This window comes from Halichoeres trimaculatus, unplaced genomic scaffold (assembly GCF_033239565.1).
Source record: "Halichoeres trimaculatus isolate MK-OKI-2021-1 unplaced genomic scaffold, fHalTri1.1 fHalTri1_scaffold_13, whole genome shotgun sequence".
Lineage (NCBI taxonomy): Eukaryota > Metazoa > Chordata > Actinopteri > Labriformes > Labridae > Halichoeres > Halichoeres trimaculatus.
Window position 1 is genome coordinate 15,181,937 of NW_027437191.1, and position 6,000 is coordinate 15,187,936.

At 43.5% G+C, this 6,000-nt stretch overlaps 1 protein-coding gene across 4 annotated transcripts in view; it reads right to left on the reverse strand.

The window, feature by feature from the left end:
- LOC141801688 (MAM domain-containing glycosylphosphatidylinositol anchor protein 2) overlaps nucleotides 1-5,470 on the reverse strand; it is a 259,025-nt gene extending 253,555 nt beyond the window's left edge. For 2 of the 4 annotated variants that reach the window (XM_074684831.1, XM_074684830.1), the window contains exon 1: nucleotides 5,347-5,470. The gene's annotated coding sequence lies outside the window, so the exon portion shown is untranslated. The remainder of the gene's footprint in view (nucleotides 1-5,346) is intronic. The other 2 variants (XM_074684833.1, XM_074684832.1) reach the window with 1 other exon arrangement.
- Between the last annotated feature and the right edge of the window lie 530 nt (nucleotides 5,471-6,000).

Below are 6,000 nucleotides of genomic sequence, written 5' to 3' on the forward strand. Positions count from 1 at the left end.
GTTTTTTAAATTCTTCATCCTGTGATGTTATTGATTTTCAGGCCACTTGAGAGGAGCTCTAACTATGAAAAACAGAGACATGTTACTGACTTGGATATTTGATTTAGTGGCTGTTCCACTGAAGTTTTAACCATTATTTGTGTCTTTTGGAGTCATCTCTCTGACTACTTGAGCCCCATTTCCACCAAGCGGTTCAGTTCGATCCGTCTTGGCACAGCATGCATTTTACAGCATTTCCACTGACTAATCCTGGGACAGATCCCCAAATAACCGAGACAAGCCAGCCCGCTTTTTGGCACCCTTTCGTAGGGGTGCCAGACTAAACTGATCCGATCACAGAAGGTGGAGCTACAACACTCCAGACCATTGATTGGTCGAATGAATCATCACTCACCATGCGACAGTGGCTGTTTTTCTCCTGACAGCACACAGTCTTCTTTGAAACAAAACTTGATTGTTCTTTGTATCAGAGCACCACATGCCCATACCAAAGAAGATAAAATACTGAATTTTTTCTATTGTTGCTTTTCTTCGTGGCGTACATTGTGTTGCGCTGCAATGGCGTCAAGCTATCATTTAACAGATGCAGCTTTCAGGACCCGGCTTGCGCACCGCCTACCACGAGGGGGCATGGTTTGCTGTGGGAAAGCAAGTGGGATCAGGCTTACCCTTACCAAACGGTACCAAACCGTACTGAACCGAACCGGACTGCTTGGTGGAAACGAGGCTTTAGATAACCATTCTCTTTCATTTTTGCTCCGTTTTGGTCTCTACCAAGTAACAGATCTGGCTTGCCTTAAATGTCACAAAAAAAAAAAAGTTGATTTTTTCTTTTTTATTATCTTTATAAAAACAGTTAGACAGAACCAAAACCCACAAGCTGCAAAACCAAAACAAGATGCTAAAGAGAGCAAAAGCAAGGACTGCAAAGAGATCTTAAATAAAGCCATGTATGACTTTATTTCCATGCATTTCCACCAAGCACACCGGTTCAGTTTGTCTCAGTACGGCGCTCATTTTGCAGCGTTTCCACTGACTTATCCCGGGACAGATCCCCAAAAACAGCGTTGAGCCGGCCTACTTTTTTGGGACCCTTCCGTATGGGTGCCAGACTGACTTTGTATCAAAGAGCTACAGGCCAATCAAAGAGAGGGCAAAATGCTGCATGTCTTCCATCTGTGCTCTTTGTTTACCGTGTCACGATTTTCTTCTTTGCTGGATTTAATAGGGGGTGAGCTGCTACAGCGTCATGCTATTGTTTAACAGCTGGGGTTTTTTCGCATCTGGCTTACACGACCCCTACCACGAGAAGGCACAGTTTGCTGTGGAAACCCAAATGGGATCAGGCTTAACAGTACCAAACCGTCCCAAACCGTACTGAACCGACCCGGACTGCTAGGTGGAAACGCGGCTTATGTTAAGGAATCCAGTGACTTCAATTCCACACCACACAGAGATTTTCCATTTACTGCTGACACAAACTACATTAAAGCAGCTTCGGTACAGAGCAATGTGTTACACTGACTGAAGCAAACATGTGCAGGTATTTTGTTCTCATATCAGTTTGAACAAAAAGGACTGCTTCGATACCAAAAGAACCTGATAAATGCCAACAAACTAAGCTTGTCTTGCATGAACATCAATCATATATTGCTGCAGGAATGGGATGACAGCAGAGGCCAAAATATATCTAGAGAGACAGAGCCTCGGGGAATGTTCTCTTTGTGATGTGTCAGAAAATTTTAGGCGTTAGATACCGCTTACTTCATGACAGGTAATGGATACGCATTTGATGTTTTTACCCCTTTTTTGTCCCATTAAAAAAATGAAAGCTGCCTTGGCTGTGACTTCGAGCTGCAGGAGAAAGCTTTGTTCAGTGAAAACACTGTGTTCATGAATGTTACAAAGCTCTGCAGCTCAATGATGCAGTTGATCAAAGCCTTGTTAAATTAATCTGAGACTTAGTACTTTCAAATAGATGATTAATAATGATTTATTAATGTAATAACATGTTTAGAGCCCGACTTGTGATACATATTTAAGTGGAGAGTGTTATTTTCATGCTTTTTTTCATGTACTGTGAGAATGTCTGCTGGAGTTTTTTGGTCTTTCAAGATCTATTTTATTCATCCTTTGGTTAAGTGGGCTTTTGGGGGAGTGATATGAGCCTACTTTAACATTCTCAGCCAACACTTCAAATATTCATGATGTTGTAAAGTTTTGCAGTTACAGAGAACCGCTTTACCCAGGTTGTTGAAGCCTCATCACAGCGCATCCTCTCACAGTCTAAAAATTTAAATCTTCACCCAAAGCAACACCTGGTATATGATCGGCTTTGATGCATTGCTGACACAAAAAAAGAAGAAATGTTTAATCCAGGAAAAAAAGTAAGCTCCTTTCATTCTTTTCTGTGTCTGCTGAGGCTTCTGTTACTGTGTCCAAGCAACAGAGGCGTCATTTTTATAATAATGGAAGTTTGTGTAAGTGGTGGGTGAATTCTCACTTCCCTGTAGACTTTGCGAGCTCTCAAGACATAAATCTTTCTGCGGAGCTCGGTCTGAAATTGGATTTAATTTGGAAAAGAAAAAGAGGATGCTTGCTAGCATGCATGGATACCACTTAGTGCGGATATTGAAAGTAAACTAAAATTACCCAAAATTGTGGGTGGATTTGGGAGAAAGAACATTTCAATCATCACCGTCTTCTCTCTCTAAGTATGTACTTATTTCTTATCATCGTTCATCACATTTTCCGGCTGTTGTTTAATTGCCGGGCAGACATCCAACCCTGCAGACGTATGTTGCTAATAGATGTGAAATAAGAAAAGGCACCGGGACATAAAAGAGGATATAAACGCAGAAGTTGTTACATTATAGGATTTGGCAGCTTGACAGCCCTGTGGTAATCGTGTGTGACTAATCAGAAACCTGATTACTTTGATTCTTTGATCTCGTTCAACACAAGAGTTGCTAACAAGCTGACATGTACCTTTGCTCAAATGAATGAGACAGAAATAGCTGAGCAGAGGAAATGAAAATGAACACAGCATGGGCCTGTAGTACATGTGCTCAACATGCAACGAAAGCACTTCTCTGATTTTAAAGACACGTATTCAAAACTGTTTTTTAAACTGTTTTTCAGAAAATTGATTTGTGTAAATAACAGGTGTAATAACTGTTCTGGCAGATTTTATGGCAAGGTCACCACCCTAAGAGTAATTTTTGGAGATTTAATCTTTAAAGTGATACTCCGGGATGGAACAAGTTGGGTCCTATCACAAGGTTTAGGGCAGAAATTACCACTACAGCGGTGTTTTTGTGCAGCAGAAGCCCAGGGCGCACACACCAAACACCCCCTCCCTGCTCATCAGCCGGTTTCCTATATTCTCAGACGGGGCCATTTTTTACTTGACCAAAAACACAAATAAATGGACTCCCACCAAAAAAATCTGATATCGGTCTGCATTCACGCTTTATTCAGAGAATTTTCAGTGCGTTACTTTCACACAAAAACACCGCTAAATAAGGCTCTAGTTGTCATCGTGTCTCTTCGTCCTGGCAGACTACCTGCATTTGTTTATATCTGACACGCTGCGCACGCGGACTGATACACTAAGTGGCGAGCACCTCGTAGCCAGCTGTGGCTCTGCAGCGGAGGTAGCGCCGTTTTACAACACGAGGAGAACTAGAGCCTTATTTAGCGGTGTTTTTGTGTGAAAGTAACGCACTGAAAATTCTCTAAATAAACCGTGGATGCAGACCGATATCAGATTTTTTCGGTGGGAGTCCGTTTATTTGTGTTTTTGGTCAAGTAAAATATGGCCCCGTCTGAGTGCAGAGGAAACAGGCTGACGAGCAGGGAGGGGGTCTTTGTGTGAGCGCTCTGGGCTTCTGCTGCACAAAATCACTGCTGTAGGGGTAATTTCTGCCCTAAACCTTGTGATAGGACCCAACTTGTTCCATCCCGGAGTATCACTTTAAATTAAATGAAATAAAAATAATATTTGTGATATGTGCAGATTCATTTTTAATGCAGTGATCTGAGGCATGATCTTGAAACCCTTACTGCTGAAATGGGTGGACCCTAAGGTGGGGAAGTGATGTAAAAAGACTAGTAAATTTGTAACTTACCCCAAAAAAGTAGGATATGTTTGACTCATAGACTGTATAAAACATGGACGTAGTCTCGCCGACGTCACCCGTCTGTTTCTGAAACAGAAAATGAAGCACATCGGCTTTAGCAGTCATATTGGTAGTGGCAAGGGCTTCGCCTACAGCCATAGGGTGCCTATCGGTCACGTGACCCTCAGCTGTTCCTCTTATAGGGGGAGCTCACGATCTTAATATCCTCTGGACGGCCGAGTTGGAAAAAAATTCACCGTACAGTGGGTGCCGGTAGTAAAATTTACGACTCAGACAGGAGACGTTTTTTTGAACCAGGCTGTAAATAGGTTAATTTCTGCTTTGAAAATGGCTTTTTTTGGCTTGGTGTGTATGTGACTTCTGGTTCTTCCGAAGCCAGCCTCTGGTTTGACATGAGACTGTGAGAATGAGTGATGACAAATGTGAAGTAAGGAGAAGCTCAGCCTGCCTTCCTGAGCTCCCTCGCAGACATCACTTAAATTGAGAGAAATTTTGAGTGTTTTTGATTCCTCATGTAACCAGCAGGATTAATCTGTCTTTTCTTTCTTTGAAAGTGCTACAATGTACTTATATTTGTTGTATCCTCAGTGTTTTCTATGTGGGATTTATTGACTGTAAAGTACTCTAAAGCTTTGACTATCAAAGGTTAATTTCTAATGTTATGGATTAAACATTTAACAGCACGTGTTCACTCTATTTGTTGAAGTGTGTGTGTGTATCTTTCTCTTCGATGTGTGTGTCTAAGGGGTCGGGTGTCTGGGGTTTGTGATAGTGTGTCCCCTGAGAGCAGAGCCAAGCAGAACTGTTATGTGGAGTGTGGGCCTAATTATGGTGTGACGCAGGTTCAATGTGCTGCCCTCAGCACTGCTGACCGACACTTCTAATGGGACACGCAGGTGCCAAAGAACACAAGGAGGGCTGCTTAATAAATAGATAATCACATCGGCTCCCCTCCTCCTCCTCTCAGGTTGATTAAAGCCTGCTCAGGCTGGGCTTCATTAAAGTGCAGAGACAACATCGCTCTCACTGTGGGAAGCTGACCACACTGACACCTAAATGTGTTTCTCCCCTACAAGCTTTCACTGATTGTTCTGTTGTTATCATAAGTGGTTCTCAAACCAGTGTAGAGCTGCAGATGTGATGAGAGTGCACCCCTGGATGACAGAATGGGTAAAGGAAGCACTCTGCAATGAGTTACACTCACCGTTCGCATACAAATGGGCAAGCCAGCGACGAGAGACGGAGAGGCCGACAACAGATTTAACATCTCAGTGAGTGGGTGAGGATGGTTTAAGCTGGCAGCTCTCGTCTTCTCCCTCTCTCCCTCTGCGCCCCTGTCTTCACTCAGTCGGCCTCCCTGGTGATGATGGTGGCGGTGGCAGGGAGGCAGAGGTGACGGCAGCAGCAGCAGGCCAGCTGGAGTCCCGTTGGATGGGCAGGTTGGGAGGGCAGCCAGCACGAACTGTCAGAGGCCTGCCAGGGCAGCCGAGGAGCTGGGAACTCTCCGATCTGCTCAGTGTGATGCAGTGAGAGGGAGCACACACAGGGGCACACACACACAAAGAGGCACACACACACACACACACACACACACACACACACACACACACACACACACACACACACACACACACACACACAGAGGCAAAGACAAGTGCACACAAAAGACACAGCAGACAAGATATTTAGATAAGAGTAGATTATCATTATGTTTTTAATTGCTTGAAGCTGGCTGCAGAGAAACCAGAAACCTCATAAACACCAAGCTTTAAGGTCAATTTTTAAAGCAAGAACACATGAATTTAAAGCCTTGTTCAAAAACAGCTTTAGTCTAAACCAGGTCTGCCATCTTCCCCAT